The 24,680-nt window shown below is 35.0% G+C and overlaps 1 long non-coding RNA gene across 1 annotated transcript; it reads right to left on the reverse strand.

Moving 5' to 3' along the window:
- Positions 1-8,986: 8,986 nt before the first annotated feature.
- On the reverse strand, positions 8,987-14,160 carry LOC128243107 (uncharacterized). Its single transcript, XR_008262764.1, has 3 exons — positions 13,956-14,160; positions 10,164-10,323; positions 8,987-9,275 (listed from the first exon to the last, which is right to left on the reverse strand). It is a non-coding gene; the product is annotated as an uncharacterized LOC128243107 (long non-coding RNA).
- Between the last annotated feature and the right edge of the window lie 10,520 nt (positions 14,161-24,680).

Here is a 24,680-nt window from a genome sequence, read left to right on the forward strand (position 1 = left end):
CCGGCCTCCCACATCTTTCGTCGTCGGATGTTGACTCGCGCCCCTCCTAAAAGCGTCTGTGCCACTCAAAAACAGCTGTGCGACTCAAAGTTTGGTCTCCAAACGATTTCATCAACTTTATCAATGTTTTCGACGGTGAGACATCTAAACTCTGGAAAAACTGTATCACGACACGCTGTTTTTCAATAATTTCGCGTTGCATGTTTGCTTTGAGCACCTGTTTAGGAATTTGTTTTACGAGGCGGTGTCTGCTCAAATGACGCCAAGCGCAATTTACTAATGACGTCATGTTGTGGTTCGACGTCAAGTTGACGTTTCCCGCGTTTTTTAACGTTACAAAATGCGATTAATGTGAACATTATTGGAAAATATAAGGCTTGCTCCACAACAGCAAATATTATGTTGCTATGGATACAATATTTTTAGAATGTATTGACTTAGGCGAATGTCCGCTCTTTATCAAAATGATTATATATGTGTCTTAACTTGACAGAAGTTTCAAAGTTTTACGTTGAAAAATAACAAAGTTATTAGTACAGTCCGGGAACTTTTCGAACATACCTCGTAGCTCTTGGCGGGTAGTAGAGAAGGGTATTTGGTTGTGTCCGGTAACGGGGCATTCTGGATTCTCCCGCCACAACGAATGCATCCTTCATCAATGTATAATCGCAACTGTCTAATGATTGATTGGCGTCTAGTTTTTGAAACGAGTTCCTGTTTGACGTCACGATAATGCTGAAATTAACAATTGCAAAAATCATCGTTCGGCTTGGCGAAGCTCGTCTGTAGTTAAAGGACCGCCACTGCGATGAGCACGTGCTAATTTTCTGCAGTTTTTGATGAATCGCAACATGTTTGCTGTGACTCGAAGCAACTTCCGGTAATTAATATATCTAGTTATGTTCATTATATCGTCGAGGCCAGTAACGAACATTTCATTGTGTGTATATCCATCCTCCATTTCTTGTTTTGCCATGGTTGTTAGAGCTGTTGTTAATCTTGGTTGCCATGTGGGCAAATGGTTGGGGTCACTCAACCAAATCGGTCCTTCTTTCCAAAGAACACTGGAATGGAGCTGCGCAGCTGAAACACCTCTTGTCTGTAAATCGGCCGGATTTTCTTCTGTCAGACAATATCGCCATTCTACATCAGGGGTAAGCTTCTTTATTTCCTCAACTTTGTTGGAAACGAAACGTTTTAGCGATTTCTTGGAATGCAGCCAATGAAGCACTTTTTGACTGTCAGACCAGCATACGACTTTCTCACACGTGACTGACGTCGTAACGTGGTGTGCAACACCTGCTCGGACGAGAGTTCCAACCTCGGTGGTGTGATTTCTTTCACAGGTGCAACTCGATATTTTGGCAAATGCAATGCTCGATCTAACGCCGGATGTGAAGTAAGAGACAACACCGAAAGACACTGTACCTGCGTCTACAAAACGTGAAGTTGTCTTTGCACGGTGCATCCTGTGTGTTTGTGAAGTAGGGTATTAAACATTTGGTGGTCATGGCAACGTTCAATGCCAATGCGTTACGTCGCGTAAAATTCCCAACACATTTAATGTATAAAAGACAGATAGGATCTGACAGGAGTTGTCATTTAAAACAAGATTTTATTAAACGAGTTCATGAAAATTGTTAGTAGGCGAGCCTCTGGCGAGCTTACTAACAACTTTCATGAACGAGTTTAATAAAAATCTTGTATAAAATGACAACGAGTGTCAGATCTTTTTTATCACATGCTTAAAACGGTGCTTTTTATTACCAATTTAGTTCCACTTTCTGGACCCATTGTTTGAAAGCCAAAGTACTCAGAGTTGAATGTCAACGATGCTCAATATAAATAGTTCCAAATTGAAATAACAAAAATAGCTATCAGTTATCGAGTTTTAATTCTGATAAAGCGCTCAACAAGTAACAAATATAAAAATGTGTACTAAAATATCAAACAACATGAATAACAAACAATTTTAACCACAAAAACCCAATAAGTACACAATTTGATGACGTCACACTGAGCGTACATGTATGTACGCGGTTTATGTGACTTACATCGGTCTGTCAAGTTTTATTGTGTGCATGGATTTAGTATGTATTCGCTGTCGCTTTCTACGATGGTTTTTGCAGCGTTTCCTTAGTGTTCATGGATTTTCACAACATGCAGATGATTACGGCGAAGCCTTACTCTGTACTTCATGGATGTTAATGTTGAAAAAGCTCCACCAAGAATGTTTCCAGTCAGGACATGATGTTCTAGCCGTCATGGGATGTGTAATGAGAAGCCTGAGCTGCGGAATTCTTATTTGTGGTTTTGGTAACCGACAGCTGATTTAACTGGCAAGCAAATGGCATTGATTGCATATTGCCTGTGTTTATCAAGATGGAGATGTTTGAAATGTTCTCGTGCTGTTTGTCACTAATGTTGCTGTATTTGTTGACTGACTGGATATGTCGGTGACTAGTGACCTGCATTATCAGGTTGGTGGAACATTGTTATCAGAAAGTTTTTCGACAAGATGCTTTTTGGCTCTATGATTTGTTAGCCATTTGTCTCCCGGAAATCCTACAGCTTCATTATTGAGGTAGGTAAGTTTTTTTTGACGTTTGAATAATTTTGTTAGCAAACAATGCGGAGGGATATCTAAGTCGCGTGTGATTAGTCTTGCTAATAGAAATGTCTGATATGTTATCTTACACATGTGTAGTGTAATATAAAAATATTAGTAATGGGTATTTTACACGGAAAACAAGGGTAAGCATGTGATAAAACTTGGTTTCAACATTAACAGCGTAACAATGTGTATTATGTTTTCTATCGCTTTAAATACCTGAACAATATGTGAAACGAAATCCTGAAGAGATATGTATTGTGTTTTGACATTTCCATTTAAAATATGTTTGCAATATTTTGTTGTTGTTTAATAAAAAATTGTCACTATAAATCTTTACAAATCACTGTGCAGAATGGGGACATATAGATTGGAATCGTTTTTTTATGGATCTTCGTAATTAATGAGCGCTTAACTACAATGGCGAGAGAGTATAAATCTTATTGGCAAGAATTTCTACTTGATACGAATGTAAGCCTACGACCTCAGTTTGCGTAACTATTTACTTCACAGTTTTTCTTAACATTGAAATCTTAACGTCTGCAATACATTGAGACCAACCATTATTCAGAGATTTTTCAACGTTGATGAATGCCTAGCCAACGGTGATGTGCTTTCTTGGATCAATTATAGAAGTTTGATTATGTCCTTTGTAGTTCATTTTTGTTAGATTCCTTTTCTCCGTTTCTTGAAGTGTTTTTTACCCAAGACCTCATATATTGCACTAGTTACAGGTTGCAACTAAATGCTTTGTAACGTTTTTTCCAAATATTATTTCATATTAACTTTTAATTTATGTGACATTGTTTTATCACATAATGATTAATAATTTTGGTCATTGTCATAACAATAGTCGTGTTGTTCACATATGTCATCTAATTCATTAACGGGTTGTCCACTATCAAATGGATTACCTGGTATTCAGTATTTGAGTTTGTATTCCTTTTGTGGAAGAAATGGCAACATCGCTAAATGAATGTCTATTTTATATTTATTATTACCTTTAGGACTGCCTCAATTATTCATTTTAAACAAACTTAGTTAACGTTTAAATGTTATGTTCTTAATTACCGGTACTTAAGAACATAATACTTAAACGTTAACTAAGTTAACCATAAATGTGGATGGGAATGGGAATATGATCATTCTGGCCCAAAAATGACATTTTGAGATATTGTAACCCTTTATGATGCCAAGTATTTCTCAAACAAAAATCCAAAGTTTCAAGTCAAAATTCACAAAACCTAAACAAATATAGTACTTTTACTAACAGAGGTGTAGAAATCGAAATGAACACAATGTATGGTCTACTGTGTTTATTTAGAATGAAATATCCATATAAGATAAGTATCATGTCAAGTACTATTTACATGTAACATATAAGTTTTAGCATATAACAATAAGTACTCATCGTTTGATTACAAAAAAATAACGAATAGTTCATAACTGCATTTGGTTTCTATGGTATCTATTGATAATGCCATTTTCACTCATTTTATAAATGTTTCTCAAAAAATAATGTTTTTCATAAAGTTGTGTTTTAAATTATTGACATTTTTATGAAACCAAGCAATTGCAGAAATAAAATCTGAAGTTGTAAGTCAAATATTAAAAAAAAAATTGATATGGAACATTTTGAAACAGAGGGCTTTAACACAATTTGAACAAAATGTTCGCTAAATCTGTTCTTATTTTGAATGAAGTATACAAGTCAAAATATTTAACTATAAAATTATCATTACTAGTATCACATAAACTACAAAAGGAAAATAACAAGTATACATCGCTGATGTCCATAATGATAAAGAAACTTCCAACAAAGGTCAAAGCAAAATTCAGTTGCTATGGTTACTTATGAAAATGCTACTACCAATCATATTTGAAAGTCTGCATAAAAAAAATAATATATATAAGTTATTGACATCTTTATGATACTAAGTATTTACAGAAATTTAATCTGAAGTTTCACATCAAATTTCACAAAAGTTAAAAAACATATGAAACATTTTGAAACACAGGGATAAAAAACAATGTGAACAAAACTGTTCTAATTTTAAATATGATATATATGTCAAGATACCTGTTTAAATATATAACTTTTCTTTCATGCTTAACGATGAAATATGGGCTTTTAACAGTGAAATAACAACAGTGAAAATATCAATTTGATATTTTCACTGCAAAATAAGGAGTGAAAATATCAATTTTCAGAACTTCTTTTAAATTTCTTTGTTGTTACATGTACTTGCCTTGATCAAAACAAAACACTGGACTTCAGTAAATTATGTCAAAAAATGTTAAAAAAATAAATAAAGAAATGTTATATGAATTTAAATAAATATATAATTGGAAATTAACAACTTATCGTTTATTACCGGTTATCCCGTTTATCAAACATTTTACTGATCTTTGAAGCTGAATGTTCGAACATTTGCTTTCATACCAAACAAATTACGGACAAAAACAACTGTTCGAACATAAATACAATTTTATATCATCGTTCAAATGTATTTTGAACTGTTTGCCGCTGAAGTACGTAAAATGAGCTTCTTGGAGAATTTACACAATAATTTACAGATAGATCCGGTATTTTTTACCCCACCCACAACTCAAAATGTGTCAACAAACTAACGTGGCATTTACTCTTTATCTGGAAAACAAACATTTTAAAGCGAAACAGACTGGCCTCTGACAGTAAGATGACTGAATATTAACTTACTATAAAACACGCGTACATGCAGGCTTAAACTAAGAAGAATGGTTAAAATCCAATGAGTATCCACATTTGTATTGCTAACACATTTAACCTTCCAAATATTCATTCTTTAAATAGCGGCGTAGTAATTTGGTTATGCAGTCATGCCCATCTTAAAATAAAAAGTGTTTTAATTATTTTTTGGAAAATATGTGCACTAATAATACTTTATTGGTTACTGTTCATAAAGCTTTGCAATAAAAAACGAGCGATTATTAAGCTATAAGAATGAATAGCAGAGAACTATTTCTCAGCAAACCGAAAGTAGAAAAGTTGACAGCTATAATTATGCATGAGGGTCGCCCCACGGTAGCAGCGTAAAGCCCACTCTTTTTCAAAAATAGGGGGTAATTCAGAAAAAAAAAAAAAAAAACAACAAATAAAACTCCGAAAATAAGCAAAAAACAAACAGAAAAGTTGTTTATTTCAGTGTAAGATCGTATTTTATTTCACTCGTGATCATAAAAAAACTACATTTTCTATGACACTCGTGAAATAAAATACGATCTTACACTGAAATAAACAAATATCCTCTATATCTTTATTAGTGTTACATAAACTTCAAAATTAAAATACACATTGCTAATGTCCATAATGACATAGAAATTGGCCACAAAGGTCAAAGTAAAAATCGGTTGCTATGGTTACTAATGAAAATGTTATTTCCAATCATGTTCGAAGTCTGCCACAAATAATGTGTTCTCAATATACAATGTGTTTTAAGTTATTGGCATGTATATGATACCAAGTATCTAAGGTATCAAAACTAAAGTTTCAAGTCAGTTTTGTCCAAAGACATCAAACGATATGGATCATTCTGTTACATATTGGTAAGCCAATTTGAAAACAATGTCCACTAAAAATGTTCTTATTTTAAATGCAGTGTCCAAGCCGAAATACTAACTTAACTGTCTGCTATAGCTAACACATAAACTAATTCATAGAAACAACGAGTACACATTGCTCATTATAAGTACAAAATGACATAAAAGAACTACATAAAACAACAGTCTGTTGCTAAGGTTACATGTGATAATGCCATTATTAACTCATTTATTTTATAGTTGCCACAAACATTTGATCTACAATCAACATTTCACCAACAAATGAGTAAACTTCGACTTGACACATAGTTGGTTTAGGGCATACTGCAGATCTTGATGACTCAGATCAAAAGAATGAGCCAATAGAATCTTGAAGGTACCATTCACGTGCAACATCTAGGCACGGTGCGTGCCTTATGTCAAGCAAAATTCCACATTTATGGACTCATCCTCAAAAGAATAACTTCAATTTCTGAGGAATCTACAAACTCTTTGAATACTACAACTCCTGGTTTATGTTTTGATACATAGAAATGGTGGTATTTGGTAATATTCTTTAGAGTTTTGAAATATGTATCTTGGAATGATTTACAACTGTGAACTGTGACTGGCTGCTGAGGGTCATTAACTAACCGTGGGATGTTGTGGCTGGACTTAAGAGGCGAAAACAGTGTGGGCAATTTCTTGAAGATTCTCGGCATTACAGCATCGCCACTTGACCTTCCAGTTGCCGAAATGACAGTCAGGAGCAAATTTGGTGTGCCCAGCCAACATAGTGTTTAACGTTACACTCTCATGCAGTCCTGAAAATTGTTGGAAGATCTGTTTAATGTAAATAAAACTCATCTATATTCACAAAAATATAACTAAGCAAACGATTTTAACTAGGGTATTATAAAATTTTCAAGACATATAAATCTTACAATAATGGAGTGTTTACATATATGTTTATTTAGTTAACATATTCCTCTTATCAAATTACTGCCAACTACACTTTAACTTCATCCAGTTCTGCATCCTTTAAAATTTAAGCACCAATCGCAGATATCAATGATGTGATTGATTTCAAAAGACAGTGCATTTGTCCTAAAAAGTCAGACAAACAATTAATAACAGATTGGCACATGGCATTATATATGCAAAAAGCTACAGAAACATGCTCAGTAGCAAAAAGTTTAAACATAAACCCGGTTTAGTGGCAATGGGCAACGCCAAAGACATAGAACACAAATTCACAAACAAGAAACATAGAACAACACACAACTCTACAAACAGCACATATATATTTATAAATTATAATTGGTATGTTTATCAAGAATTGTTAGGTACCGCCTTGGAACGGTCAGTAAAATGTAAATTTACTGGGGGGCTAAAACAGTTTATGTGCACAAACCTCACTCTTATCCCAACAATTCAATAACACAAATAATACTAAAAAACTAAAATGTAAACCCCAAGTACTTCAATGATTAGAGATCCCAACTCTATCTGCAGACGGAGGGAAACAATTCAGAGCACCTAATGCAAATACTTTTCAAAGATGCAATGCAGTCATCGTTATAAACCAAAAGCTTCACACACAGTCTGCCTTAAAAGGTTTAAAACTGTGTGATCATAGAGTTTCATAATAAAAAGCATCATTGTACTAAAACTGGGAACAAATAAAGAAAAACATTATTAAAAATTAAAGCGACTAGTATATGCTATTCTCTCCTTCCAAATGATTTAAAACGTAAAATATTTGAAGAAATTTAAGCCAGCAAAAACACTCGGAGTCAGTCAGCACGTGTCCGCCAAAAACGGTTTTAAAGATAACATGAATTAGCAAATTCTTCATAAAAATCAAAGCACTGAAAGTTTAGTTATGAAAGGATGCTATATTCAACCCAATATTTTGTTTCAGGTATTCATCTTCAAATACAAGAAGGCAAGTGCTCTTCAAAATATTGCCTTTATATCCACGGTTTAAATAAAATCCAAGTAATTCATTAAGTCTACCTGTCCAACTGCCAATTTTACGAATTTTCTTTAAAACATCACCATAAAAATCGGGATGAGCAATACTATCAGCAATGAGCGATTTAAGACTACTTTTGTACTTTGATGAGATTATAATGACCATTAACAAGTTTAGAGATAGTTTTCCTTAATTTAAAATATCGGAAACCCTGTTTTAGAAGTTTTTGCGTCATAAGATTACTGCGAGAGCTGAATTTTTCACATCTGTACATATTCTAGCAAATCGTATTAACTAGTTAGTGCAATAAAAACACCATACGATGGTGAAATAGGAACATCGCCATCTAAAGAAGGGTAATTAATTATTTTAAAATTAAAATCATCACGTTTATCATAAATATTGATGCTCAATATATCTTCCTATACTTCTAGTTGCAAATCTAAATAGGATGCTTTTAAAACGGATGTATTAGATTTATTAAGTTGCAATTGTGAAGGGTATATCGAATGAATGTTATCTGTAAATACAGGATTATCTAAACTTAGAATATCATCAATATATATATATAAACGTGCTATTGAATTTATCAACAAGAGCTAGATCTCCAGACTTAGATCTCCAAACTTAAATAATACCAAAGCACAGCATTGTTCTTGTTTTGGCCGACAGCTTTAACGAAATAAACATGGACAATTTAATACATTCTTTTTTTAAAGCTATATGCAGTACATGAAGAAAGCAATGTTATAATGAGGGACACATTTCATAAGCCATGGTTGAATCCAATTATCCAATGGTTATCAATCATCGAATGTGAAATGGAAAAAAAATCTGAGTAAGAATGTGTTTCATGGTGTAATATATGTAAAGTTTCATCATCTTTTATATTCACTATTGATTCTCATAATCTCTTCTCAGCAATAAGGATGAAGTTTGCATAGTTTGTTAGAACCTTTGATCCATTAAATATTCTATAGATGATTGAAATGGGTGAAGCACTAAATCCCTCAGCATGTTTTTCAAAGACACCATGGTGCTGAAAGTAGTTGTAGGCCAGGCTCACAACACTGTCTCTTCCTTTCCCCGGTAATTCGGCCTCATCCACCAGATAAAATATCTACTTTCCTGTACAAATAAATGTTAACTATTGTTAAAGGGTCTATACACCAGATTGGCACCAAAAAAAGTTGTTTTCTGTAACAAATCTCAGGACAATTATTTAATAAAATGTTTTACTCTTTGATGTCATAATTATAAAAAAAAATACCAAAATGTAAATCTTCGATCCGGATTCGCCAAAATTGCAGTCCAGTGTTGTATCTACTGTGCTAAAAAGGCTTACTCTAAACCTTTGGAATATCTAAGCTATATACCTAACATGGTAATATCAGGTGATAACATCGACAAACCAATCACGCATAAAAATGAATTCTACTAGGTATACATACCTAATAATCTTTTTTAATGGTAAAATACGAAAAAAACTGCGAATATATAATTGTAAACTATGTGGTACTTCAGTTAGTTAGTTTCAATGCATTGTACTCATTGATACCAAGTTTATGTCAGTTTTCGACAATTTTCTCCTTTTTTCCTGCTATTTCATCATATGGTGTATAGCCCCTTTAAATGATTTCACAAATAATAATTTTTTTTTACTGAAATAGTCAGCAAGAAGATAATGTAAACAACCCAAAATGACACTAACAGATAGCTGTTTAACTTTTACAGATCTTTAGTTCTAATTAAAATTCATTTTTAAAATCCAAGCTAAGATCAAGAGTGTTTAAGTTGTTTATGTTGAATCTTTTAAAAGGATTTCGAAGTATGGCCAAGGTAAACGTTTTTGAACAAGAATGCAAAGCTGACAACATAAAAAATCCAAGCTAAAAAAATAATTCTGACTTGAAAAGACAATTTTTACAGGTACATATAAATATTGTATAAGATTGGTCTTATTCTGTTACTCCATGTTTATTTAACTCAGAGTGACATCTAACCATAAAAACATACCTGAACCTTAGGCACACATGCGAAACAATGGACACTTCCGTGGGGTGGCGAAATACATCGGCCCAACTTGTTGCGCATGATTTGGATAGTGGACTTGCTGGGCATAATTCCATAGTGCACATTTAGTGGTAGTGCACATCTTTGCTACATGGTTCAGCACCTTCAAAGACAATAATGATAGCAAATAAAAAAAAATCAAATAGTATTTTATTTTATGAAAACAGGTGATCCGAACCGTTATTCAGTAACATTCAAATGATAGTAGTATACACTGCAGTTTGTTTACATTTTGAATCTCCTTGACATCTTCAGGTCTCAGAGTACCATCATAATCATTTTACAAAGTAAGTATATCATAGTTGATTATTTCACAATCAAAATCATCATTATTTATCAAACATGATAAAATTGACCTTTCATCTGAATCTTTTATATTTTGACTTTGAGAAGACTGCACAAATTCATAAAAATAATGATTGTCAAGTTAAAGGAGTTCATTTGCAAAATCTGGATCATCATTTTGAAAATATTCTATTTTATAAGGTACCGTCGAGGCCTGTGACAACGTTTAACGTTTAACCTTGCCAGTCATTATCGGTTGCTAACAACAACAAAACATGTCGCAGAATTCGCTTCCGGATTTTGTCAATTACTTTGATTGCCATGTGAAATTACTGTCAAATTGCATTATCAAGCTTGTAGATTGTGTTATACTGATTAAACTTAATTATTTAATGCGATAAACCGGGAAACGGTGTCTCTGTTACTGCGCAGTTTGTCAGAATGTGAACAAATATCGGTTATTAACAACCATTTCATGATCAAGCATATTCTGATTGATGTCCTTTCGTTTCAAAAAATAAAATAATACTGTTTTTATATCAAAAACGCCTCACATCATCGGCCAGAAATGTTTGCACCTTACCGTCATACAAAAGTAGTTACCAAAGTCCAAACACCGAACAGCTGACCAACTCTTGCGGTAAATTATACACACGTTAACAGGTTATGATCAACTAAATATCAACAAGGAGTGTTGCAGAGGGTTAATTGCTGAAATTGACGTGTTTTTTTATGTTGACAACAAATAACTAAGTTAATAACTCGAAAATACCATGAAAAATCAAAGGGAAAAGAGTGCGCGATTTTATTCTCGCTTTTTCTCGTTATTAACCTTAGCGCCACAATGATCAAAATCGCGTTCCAATATACAATTGGGTTTGGTCACAATTTATGAAAACATAAGACTATCGTTAGAATTGAAAATTTATGACAATATCAATTTGCATGTGAATACATAAGTAAAATATCTTCGGATAAGTACGAGTTTGACTTAAGAAATAGGTAAACGAAAGAAAGAGAGTGAGAGCGAGAAATGGTATCTGAAACGAATCTGTTGTCGCCAAGGTCACTTGGGCTAATCCTACAAATACAATGGTAGACAGGCATCCTATTGAAATTCAATTGTCTCAAATATTTTAGATGCAACAATATATGTATGCACTCTTTGAAAAATGGACGTATTCTGTTCGTCTTACAGATTACTGTAGCCGTGTAGTAATTTATGGGCATTCAGTGGTAGATAATGCCTAGTCGAAAGGAATAAATGACGCCTATGTATTGCAAAACAACTACATTTGAAAAGGAATTTTACAGCACCTTCGATTTCTGTACCACAAACACAGTTAGGGGACGTTGCGATATGATCATTGTAAAGATCGGAATTTAAGTTGCTGCAATTGATACGCATTCGAGCATGATGGACTGAAGCGGATCTTTCACCTTCGATATAGAATGTAGGGACTTTGGGAACACTATATATACATTTTGTATTTACGTTTGAAACTTTCAGAGCTTCATACATTGTAATTGTTGTTCCTAAACGCATGCACACTTGGAGGAAAAAATTGTTCGAGATAGGATGATATGATGTTGTTTTTGTATTTATATAATAAAGTCAGCTTTTGAACTGTTCTTCTATCCTTATGGGACACCCAGCCAATTTCATTTAGGAGATTGTTTATTAATACGAATGTGTGAGACCGGTAACTATGCGAGCAGCCTCATTTCATTGAATTTTGTGTAGTGTTTCTTATTTGTATAAGCCACAAATATAAAAAAGTGATCCGTATTCTAGATGCGGACGGAGAATTGACAGGTATATGTGGTTAAGTGTTTTTCTTTGTTATTTAAATTGCATCATTGTCATTGTACCAATAATTGTTGATGCTGTTGCGATGATGTTTGTGCTATGTTGGTGCCAAGACCCATCATTACTGAGTGTTAAACTGAGATGCTTGTGGTGATCAATTAACTGAACAAAGGTGTTATCGAAATATTTGGACTGTTTCTTTGACAATAGGTCAGAAACACAGCTTCTGTTTTAGCGGGATTGAAGAAAACCAGCCATTGTTTAGACTATGCTTAAATTAAATTTAGATCGTGGTTTATTGTGTCGTTTATCATATTAACAATACGGAAGAAAACAGCTGTCGTCTGCGAAAAGACGAGTTATGCTCAGTAGAAAATCTGCTATGTGATTTATATAGATAAGAAAAACTAGAGGCCCTAACACGGATCCTTGAGGGACACCACCTCCTAATACTCTTGATTCTGAAACAGATGATTTTACAAAAACCTTTTGACTTTGGCCTTTTAAGTAATCAATTAGCCAGTCTAATAAATTTCCATTTATACGATATTGCTTTAGTTTGAATTGAGACCTTTGTGCCACATTCTATTATGTATTGAATATGTCGCAAAATACTATACATGTTCTTTATTTGTCATCAAATGCGTTACAAATTTGGTTATAAATGTCAGCTAGCTGAAATAGAGTCGAATGACCTGGTAAAAAGCCAGATTGCTTTTTAAATACTGTCAAATCATTAATGTTCGTGGGACATTAATGTTCGTGGTTTTCGTGGATGTCCCTGTTAAGCATAAACATCGTTGTCTAAGAAATAGTACTTAATATATTCTAATTTATTTCTAATGCCTCTTATATTTTAATGTAAAATGGAAAGACACCAATCTTTATCTTTTTGTTGACCATGTTTCGTTTTAATATCACCCGAACGAATAAGTAATGTACGTCACATTAATTAATACATCAGATCAACTGGCGTAAATAAATCCGATAAAAATACTAAATTTATGTGAGGGTTTGAATCAATGAACTGTGATATTGATCAATGATCAATATTGTTGCGAGTTCCAAGAGTACGTTTCTTCCATGGGCCAATTCGTACTTGACTATATAGTGTACGGATATTTTAACAAACACTATGAATGATAATGCAAAGTCAATGCATTGTCAAATAGGATAAGATGAAATAGTAGATCTGAAAGACGTTCGTTGCATACAACCATTATTCAGTAATGGAATTATAACATACAATAAAAAACAAAACATAATGAAATGCTAACAATATCTTTTTTGTCACGATTACTTAATCTTAAGTATCATAATCACACATGATTGATTGAAATTTTTCTCCAATACTATACTAATTTACATAATTGTCCATAAACAGGAAAATGAATATGAAATATTTGTACATGGTACGCTAATGACGTCATTTATTCGATGGGTTTATGGATTTCAATTTTTGGTAGAGTATGTCATAGTAAGAATAGCCTCCCGTTAGAAAGTTAAAAATCAACAAAAGTAGCCACAAAGTACTCACGCCACTCTGTGGCATTTAAATTATTCATTCAAAGCTTGTGTCAGAATTCAATCATAACTAAAAATATTAATTTTTAAGTTTATAATTGTAAGTAATACAGCACCTTTGATTTTGATGCCCCAAACGGCTGTAGACAGGTCAACTCCACCCCAGCAGTCCGTTTTGTTTTGTCACTTGTAATTGTCATTCGTTCAGTACATGTAATATTCATGTATGTACAATGTTCTGTATGGGGTGATGTCTTAAACAGGTTTTATATATTTAATTTACAATTTTATTGGCCGATATTTATATCTTCACTGCACTAGGCTAACTTTCTATTTCCTCTAGCCACTCATTACCTGAACGTCAAACTGCAGACGGTGTTTTTCTATATAACACTCAGTTTATCACAAAACTGTTTTATATTTTAAATATAGTATATCGCATCATATCCTGGTGAGTTATTTTGTATCATTACACAGTTAGAGATTAGTAGTTGGTATTAAAATAATATTTAAATAATTAAACACATTTGTATCTATATTATGGTCCTTAACACGGGCGAGGTTATTGTACTGTACGCTGTATTATGTCTTAAAAATATTTGTCTTGTATTGTATTTAAATATATTATGTTTATACATGTATATAATATATGTTTATAGGGTTTCCATTACCACAATAAATAAAAACCCAGAACCCCGAGAAGTGTCGTTGCTAAAATCAGACCTTTTACAAATTGGGTTCCCGACAAGAGCTTCCTGTAGGCCAGGATATTGTTCATCCAAGACCCGTTGAGGTGGGAATGTTGTTGGCCCTGTCCGCCATATCGAGCATCCAGACGTCAATTCAACTCCGCGCGGAACTCCACCACTATTGGAGCGGTATACCCCCAAACTATCCAATCCCCCAGCCTGCCCAGCCCCTTTTTGCTGTTTTCATACTTATATTCCCCTTTTCCCTATTTTTTGATACTCGAGTCGCTCGATCTGTGGACATTTATAAACATTGACTGAGTCTGTGTCAGAAACAAAAATCAGCTGTTCATGTGATGCCCAATAGATTCTTCACTGAAGGATTTTGTATTAGTTTATATTTCAATTTGTATAAAAATTGGATATTTGGATTGAACTATTGTAAGTATATTTTTCAATTTTATTATATTTGATAGATTTTTGCTGTGTTATATGCGCACTATTTTTTGTACATCGCCAGTTTAAAAACAAGAACGTGTCAGTATCTAGATATATTTTTTACACAATTTTATCATCGTTAAGAGTTAAATTTTCATTAAGATAGGAAGGTTTGTGGTTAAATTCATTCAATTGCATAGTGTTCGTTGGAGATTTAATGTAGTTTTTTGTTAACAGCGTCTTTTATTCATGTTTATGACGATTCAATCGCTTTTTCATATATTTTCATGACCTACTTTCCACTTTCGTTTTTGACTTGTGGTTTTTTTTTTAGTAGAGTGCATAAAAATGTTTTTCTATATGTCAGTTTAAATCTTTTGTAGTTCAAATTCATAGAGGTATACTTGGTGTTTTATCCATAGGGTGATTCTACTCGGTTCCCCTGATTTGTTTTAAATATTGCATCACCAGAGTATGTTTACAATAATACAATATATGCAAAGTTATTGAATCTTTTGACTATATTGAATACTATTCATTAAAATGTTTTGCTTTGTTGTGAAATTACATATTGCTGGATATTTGGTTAGTTTGGTCTATATAAGATGGTTTTATTTGATAATTATGATACTGATATAGTGTTTATTGGAAATTTTGATTGTATAGCGATTATTAGTGATAAGATCATACTCATACGTGTATCTATAGTTTTGACAAAATATTGTGAAGTATAACTTTTTTTTTCATCGCTTCCGATCTTACCCCTACATTCCCATTTGCATGTAAATATTTGCATATATATTTCAATATATTTTATCTTATTACAAAAACAGTTATTCAGGTGACTTAGAGATTATCTGAGCGAGTGATATACATTAACGTCTGTTTGTTTATGTGTTCATTTTATGTTTTCGTGTTTATCTGTCAAATCACATTATTTCATAAGTACATGTCTTAGGAACCCATCACTGAATATTAAATATCAGTGGTAAAACATATTTGTACATGTAGATATCTGTGTATACATAACCATATATTTGTGGTTAGTGTTTAGACGTTTTCCTTGATTTATTTCGTATTGTTCTGCTTAACATTTTTGTCTAGGCAGTGTTACATTTCTTACATTGTTATTTTACTCATTCAAGTTGATTGACATTAACCTCATCTTTTTCATTCCAGATTTGAAGCAGCGCAGGTGTTAACATCTTTCAGATACATGTATATATAATAATACACATACTATTTCAGCTGTTTTCTAATAATATATATTCTATTCTATTCCAGATCACTCATATTCCCTGTGCTTGTGTATTGAATATTTTGTACAATAACAGTTTAGGTTCAGAACATTGTGTATTGATCAAAACAAACTAGATTAAGTGACCTACTTAGTTGACACTTCATCAACTGTTTACTACATTGGAATTTTATTGAATATTGTGTATTGACACTTTACTTTGTTTACATTTCGGATCATTTGACCTACTCTTTACAGTAGTGTATTTCATGCAATTAATTTAGGATATTATATAGTCGAGTTTTACTTAAATAGTTTAACTTATTTACAATAATTTATTATTTCGGCATTTATACTTAGTTACTTATTAGTTACATAGTTCTTTTTCACTTCTGAAATTTATTTAGTGACTTATATAAATATAGTCATTTTCTTTTATGCTGTTGTTCATTTACTTTGTGTTCAAATACTTTATTCAACTCATTTCTTTACCTTTATTGATATTGGGTCACATTAAATAACATTATATAAACATTATATAATACAACAACAACACAAACACCACTAACAACAACAACAACTACACTTTGAATGAAGTTAATTTAATTTAATAATCTTTTCATATTCTAAATTTATTCAGTCTATACTTAGATAATTCAGTTCAAATAGAATTCAATTCAATTCAGTTTTTTTTATTTCATTAAGTTTGAATGAGTTGAAGAGACTTGAATTCCATTTATAGCTAGTACAGTTTGGTATTGTACTATATGGCATACAGTTCTTGAACATTATTGATTATTTTACACATTCCTTAATACATTCTTGGTGTTACACACAACACTACATTAAATATTATTCTTGGTTTTCATTTTTTTGTTCATTATTTTGGTATTACACATAAACACTACATAATTTAGGGTTCACTGGTTTACACACATATTCCCTTTGATTGGTCTCTTCTTGTATTTTTTGTCTCTTTGATTTTTTTTGCACAAACATGTCTGACCCAGAATACCCAGATCCAGGTTTGCAGGCTTCTGGTGGAGAGAAATCACAACAACAGTTGTCAGATGAGGCAATGTTGGAGTTTTTTTCTCAGAAATACACTTTTACCCCAAAGTATGACCTAGGTGCTATTTCCAAAATAACCCCTACAGCACAGGCTGACCATAAACCCCCCGTCATACCTTTCTTTGGGTATACAGCTAGTGCTTTCACACCATCTCATTTCACATACACCCCTAGTACAGCTAGTAGTTCTAGACCTCCCAAAATTCCATTCTTTCCTGGAATTGAACCCGTATCCAAGAACGAGATTAATTATTATGAGTGGCAGCTTGAAGTCCGTTGTCTTCGTAGAGATACTACTTTGGCAGAGACTCAGGTCCTTCAGTTCTTCAGATCGTCTCTGCGTGGTACTGGTAGGCGTCTTCTTGTTTCTCTTGGCGATTATTCCACAATAGATACTATTTTCAGGAAATTTGAGGTCAACTTGCAGATCCAGCCGGACAGGGTGTTTCTATGCGCGAGTTCATCAATGCTACTTAGAAGCATGACGATTCTGTCACTGCATTCGGGTGTCGTATTAAATCAATACTTGAATTAGCTTTTTCAGGCGGTCAGGTTCCTAGATCCGGTCAAAAAGAACTTTTATGTGAAAGGGTACGCGTCAGAAATTGGATGCCTCACCCGACTATGATCAGTTTTTGCGGGATATCCGGCAGGTGAAGCGGGAGATAACACAACCTCCTTATCCCAAGTCGAAACCCCACATGAATGCTTCGGTGTATACCCCTGACATTCAGCAGCAATTTATTGAATTAGAACAGCGAATTAACAATAAGGTTAGCAGTGTTCAGTCTAGTGTTTATAAGAAATTCAATTTGCTCCTACAGCGGCTGAATATTTTATCAGTGTATAGCCCCCCAGATTTTTCATATCTCCCACACATTTTTCTTAACTGCAATCCTCAGTCCATCCTGAGCATTTTCAGTCGCAGACACGACCAACTCGCGGCAACAAGCAGTGGCGTGGGAGAGGTGGTTACAGTGGCAACAGACAGCAGTTTACGTGTAGCAAGCAGCTTACCGGCCACCCAAACTAGCTTCCACATCTGATACTGGCCGCCCAGAGGTGGTTCCCGATGTTGGCCGCATTGATTGTTATTCTGAAGTTAATATTCCCCATTCTTCGACTTAGAGAGATCGTATTTTTGGTGATTCAAACACTTGCTCTGTTTTTATACACTATGTTTCTACAACAGGTCTACTTGACACAGGGTCCATGGTTTCAACCATTTCAAATTCATTTTACCAGTCCCTACCCGATAAACCTCAACATTTTGATTTATACGATTTTGGAGTTGATTAAAACGTTTCAGAAGCCAGTGGACATACATTGGACATACTAGGCTTCATAGAAGTTGCTGTTGCAATCTCTGATTTTAACTTAGAATTACCAGTCCTCATTTTAGTAGTACCAGATACAGAGAGTAACCAAACTTGTTCTGTTATCTTGGGAACTAATATCATTCGGTGTTGTAAGCCGGCGACAGCCGCCTCCGTGAACACTGTGCCAGAGGTTTGCACTCTATACTCTTGTTTGCCATCCTGTCTATGTTAAGTCCACTTACGAGCGCATTATTGAGATAAAACCATATGAGACTGTGATCATTAACGGTATTGCCAGAGGTCTTGATAGCAACATTCAGAAAGTTGTAACAGAGAACTGTGGCATTGACTCTCCATATCTTGTAAGACCACAAGTACTTTCTGTCTCCCAGAACGGTAAGTATGCTAAAATCCCTGTCAGAGTTTGTAAAAGACCACTAGGTTCATTTTTATTCGGCCGAAGTCTGAAGTTTGTGTTGTCAATTTGAATGTGTAAAATAACCTCACATCTTACTTTCCTTCTCCTTCATCTACACCCTGTGATAATTTTGTTGATGATCTTGGTGTTAAGATTGACACGGAAAACTTGTCCCCCGATCAGCTTCTTCGTGTTCGCCAGGTTCTTGGTAACTGGAAAAGCATATTTTCCAACATCACCCGGCATAAGATTGTCCTTTTAGATGATACACCCTTCAAGCAGCCATACCGAAAAATCCCTCCTGGCATGTATGAGGAAGTCCGGCAGCACATCAAAGATATGTTGGATTGTGGCGCCATCCATGAAAGCCAAAGCCCCTTTTCCTCCAATGCTGTTCTTGTTCGTTAGAAAGATGGAATCCTGCGATTTTGCATCGACTTTCGTATGCTGAATTCCCGTACCAGGAAAGATGCATACACGTTTCCAAGATTTGATGAGACTGTCGATCTTCCCGTTGTTTCCAAGTTCTTTTCTAAACTTAACCTTCGCTCACGTTATTGGCAGTTGGAAATGGAAGAGGATTCCAAGCAATTCACTACTTTTTTCCGTGGGGATCTCGGTTTCTACGAGTGCAATTGTATGGCTTTTGGTTTAGTAATTCAGGCGCGAGCTTCCAGCGTGTTTTGAAGAGAACCGTGAGAGATCTACTACTCCGTGAATGTCTTGTTTTTGTTGATGATATTTTGATATTTTATGAGACTTTCGATGAGCATGTGATCAGGTAAGAGAACGTTTTTCACCGTCTTTCATTTCATGGTCTCAAGCTAATAGGTTCAAAGTGTGAGCTTTTTAAATCATCAGTTACATATCTTGGCCATATTATTTCTGAAGAAGGCATCGCCACTGATCCTGACTATTCAAAAAAGCACAACCCTTAAACGAACTTCTTGAAGGTCACGGTAACAAACTGACACAATCAAAAAAGCCGAAATCCAGACGAAAAAAAACAGTTGACTGGGGTTGTGGTGATGCCCAGCAGTCTTCCTTTGATCTTTTGAATGAGAGACTTTCTTCTCTTCCTGTTCTCGCTTTTGCTGACTTTTCTTAACCCTTCAAAGTCCATACTGACGCAAGTGGGTTTGGTTTGGGAGCAGTACTTCTCCAAGAGCAAGAAGATCGAAGTCATAAACCTCGTTTGTTCTCTGAGGAGATAAAAGCTGTTTGTCCTGGTGTATCTGTTTCTATTTCTCCTGTTGAATGTATATCTGGTGTGACAGCTCCTCAACTGGCCAGTGAAGAGATTGTCAATCCTATTCCAGCATCCAACCCGGTAGACTGGAAGACAGAGCAGTCGAACGATCCTGACATCGCCAAGGTCATTTCCATCCTAAGTTCCGGTTCTCGTCCGAGGGGGAAGGAAACGTCGTAAGATGTCAAATCCCTTCTTCGTGACATGTCACGTCTTTCACTTGAAAATGGTGTTTTCTTTCGAACCGCTACTTTGGATGGTGATAAAGTTCAGCAGCTTGTTATTTTTCTGCTTACAGGACTATAGCTTTTCGTGGTGTTCACAACGACGTAGGTCATCCTGGTCGTGAGAAATCCTTTGGCTCGCACGTCAGCGTTTCTACTGGCCCGGCATGGAGTCGGATTTCGACCGTCGGATTTCTTCCCGTCGTCCATGTGTTTGTCGTAAAACCCCAGGTGTCCCAAGGGCTAATCTTGTTCCCATTGAAACCTCGAGACCTATGCAGCTGGTCTGTATCGACTTTCTGAAACACGAGAGGTCAAAAGGTGGATATGAAGACGTTTTGGTAATCACCGATCACTTTACACGGTATACCAAAGCTATTCCCTGTAGAAATCAGAAAGCTTTCACGACTGCTAAAGCTCTTTATGAAAACTTCATAGTCCATTACTCTTTTCCAGAGCAGCTCCACTCAGACCAGGGACGCAACTTCGAGAGCCGCGTCATTAAAGAACTCTGTAAGCTTGCCGAAGTGAGAAAGACCAGAACAACCCCCTTCCATCCTAAGGAAAGTCCTTCGGCTGAGAGGTTTAACCGCACTCTCCTTCGTATGTTGGGTACCTTGGCTGATGACCAAAAGTCCAATCGGGCTGTGTTTATTTCTTCTCTCGTCCAGGCGTACAATGCAACGAAGAGCAGTTCTACAAGGTTAAGCCCCCATTTTCTGATGTTCGGATGGCACCCACAGTTCTCTATAGACGCATACTTTGGCACTGCACCAGTGAATGTAGATGGGGTAAACCATGCTTCATATGTTTCACAGCTGCGGGAACGCATGAAATATGCTTACAGAGTAGCTGGAAAAGCACCCAAGAAGAGAGCAGGGCAAAACAAAGTTAAGTACAACCAGAAAGTCAGAGAAGAAAACAAAGCTTTACAGAGGTGATATTGTTCTGGTAGGCAGAGTGAATTTGCGAGGGTGACATAAACGGCTGACAACTGTGAGGGACACCCATGTAATAATACACATTCCATATGAAGGACAGTCTGTGTACAAAGTGCAGCTCAAGTCTCGCAAGAGACCAGTACGTACTTTGCACCGAAATCTCCTGCTTCCTTTTATACCCATGCCAGAGCCAGAAGATACAGAAGTTGGTGATCAAAACCCCAAACCTTTTCAAAAGATCAGGATGCGGTCAGTACCTCTTCAGCCCACTGAGTCTGAATACGACGGAGATACGAATTCCTCCGATTCGTCTTCGTCTAGAATATATATCATTCCACAGAGTAGGCCACTGAACCGTAGGCAAAATCCCAATGAGACCGCTCCTGAACCACCTACAGTGATGGAAATTCTTCATCCCTGAATACCATTCTATAACCTCCGATAGAAAACAACAAAAGCAATACTTTTCAACGGTATTATATTGGAAGTCTCAGTGAAGCCCTTGGGAAACCGATTAACACATACAGCATGAACTAGCAACATGAGCAAAGTATGTCTTGGTAACAACATGCCTGACAAAAAATGAGCTTACAGACGTGGTCGACTGGCCGAGGAAAAACTGAGATAAAACCCTCCTTCTGGGCAAAACTCAGAAACCTCTGCCCGTTTGTAATCCAGATTTACAGGATTTGTCTCGTACCACTAGATGTCGGGCGTCATCACCCATAAGCTCCTTTACAAAGATGTATAGAAAACATATCAATGTTATGATTCATGTATACGTACTTTATCAAGTTATACAAATGTATATTACATGATTATGTTCTTTGAAGACAAATGGAAAATATATTTATCATTCATATGATGAAATTGCATAGTAGCAGAAAACTTTCACAATAAATATTTTCTTGTAAAATTTACCAATCAATTGAATCGATGTGAACGGATCTGTTCCCCAAAGCTGAATGCCTTTACATTCATATTCGCACGAATTCCTCGTGCTTATCAATCGCCACCTGGCGGCTATTTCATTATAAACAAAGGAACATATTTTCCTTCTAATTCGTTTTACTCAAAACGCAGGAAATTATATTTCTTTACAAAAACATTCACCTGTTTCTTTTAGTCTCCTATTTCTTTACATACTCCTCAACACAGTGCAGAAGTTCCTAACCCTATGCCCGTGACACCGCCCGTGCCTACCCACAGGCCGAGGCGTACTAGACGTCCCCTGAACGTTTCGGTGAGAGGGTATCATCCCAGCTCGCCGAGGAAGTTATATATTATATTTAGGCGTTATTTCAAATTGATCTAGTTTAAATAGACTGTTCAGGTTATAGTCCTGTCATTATTGCAGATGGTTTATTTAAACTAGCAGTACTTTCTGAATATTTCGTTGTCTTTTAATTTATCTTTTAACCTAACATCTTGTACAACGATTTTGCTATTTCATTTTCAGAAATCACGGGCAGTGGTACATCTTGGGCCTGACAACTCTGTGATAGATTTATTAAAGTATTTTATGTATTCATTAATTATTGCTATGCTAATGCATTTATTTCAGTGAGAAACTATTTTCTCATTTAGTTGTTCTCATACTAATTTGTAACACTTGTGTGATATTCGTGCACAGGCCATTTTTGTTTTTAAAACATTATTTTCAGGGTTAAATACATGTATTATCATTTGTATTTCAAATACTACAAAGTCCGCCAGATTCTAGCTTGAGAATATTATACACTTCACATTACAATTTGTATTTATAATTTACAGCCAGAAATGTCGGAGACATTTTAATAAAATTGGGGGAGTGTGTAGACAGGTCAACTCCTCCCCAGCAGTCCGTTTTTTTTGTCACTTGTACTGTCCATGTAATTGTCGTCCATGTAAGTTTCATGTATGTACAATATTCTGTATGGGGTGAAAAACAGGTTTCATATATTTAATTTACAATTTCGTTGGTCGATATTTATATCTTCACAGCACCAGGCTAACATTCTATTTTCCTCTAACCACTCATTACCTGAACATCAAACTGTAAAGTTTGACGCTATATTTAACCAGGTTTTCAACCCTAGTGACCTCGAACTTGGTGGAGGTCCCTCTTACATGACCAGCGCTCTACCTATAGTTGGGCTGATATTAAGGTCATGATGGCATTGAGCTAACAATCCGCATAATTTCAATAACTAAAGAAAAACTGCATCTGCGTCCTTCTAGTCATGTTTCAACAACATTCGCGACGTCTTTGATGGTTTGTATGTATGTATGCACTATGAATGTAACCCTATTTATGTATGCACTGTGCTGCTTATTGTGTTTTGTGCTGTTCTTCCATGTTTTCTTGTTTGTGATTTTATGTTCTATGACTTTGGCGTTTACCCAGTGCCATTAAACCGGGTTTTATGTTTTAACTTTTTGCTACTGAGCTTATTTCTGTAGGTTTAAGCATAAATGTTGCATCAAAATTAGTCTTGTCATTTCTTTACAAGCACTTTTTATAACGTCTATGTGACACAGTCATGGTAGCATCTCTGTGTTCATATCTGAAACCAGTCAAGCAAGATTGAGTCCCTGTAAAATATCATACAAACCAAATGTCTTCAAATATGATATAAATCATGTGTAAACTTATAAATAATTCATACAATAATGAAATGTACACATTATCAAGTGCTGCCTATGTGGGGAGAACTATTATTTTTAAGTACTACTAGAAGGGATACAACGACACAGAAACATTTCGTTATGGGCCGACCGCATATCTAGATACCTTCTTTAAACCATCCATGGCAGCCATCTTGGATTTTTCAGTAACTAATTACCAGTGTAATCATGGGAAATGTGGCTACTGCATTAAACTTCCATTTAATAAGCTTATATAAATAAGTCAGAACAGCTGGCAGTTCTGGGTATAGAAATTTAGAATAACCCGCAAAAATAAAGTGTAAGTTATTTTGATAATCCCTTTAAACATTTAGTTCTTTGGAGGTGTATACACCTCATATTAATTAGCAAATGTAGTAGTAAAATGCAACTCATGAATATGTTGACAGGTTTGTTGAATAAAAGTTTGGAGTCATGTTGAACATAATATAAATCATGCTAAAAGTGTTCCCCTTTTTGCCCGAAACAACGCTCTCAAATTGCCCCTCTACCATTTTGTTATCTTGGAAAACCCACAAAAAATCATTATTGGTGTCTGTTTTCAACAGTGATAAGACAGAAGTTTATGAGTAACGATGCTGCCAAAAA

This window comes from Mya arenaria, chromosome 8, assembly GCF_026914265.1.
Source record: "Mya arenaria isolate MELC-2E11 chromosome 8, ASM2691426v1".
In the NCBI taxonomy this organism is placed as follows: Eukaryota; Metazoa; Mollusca; class Bivalvia; order Myida; family Myidae; genus Mya; species Mya arenaria.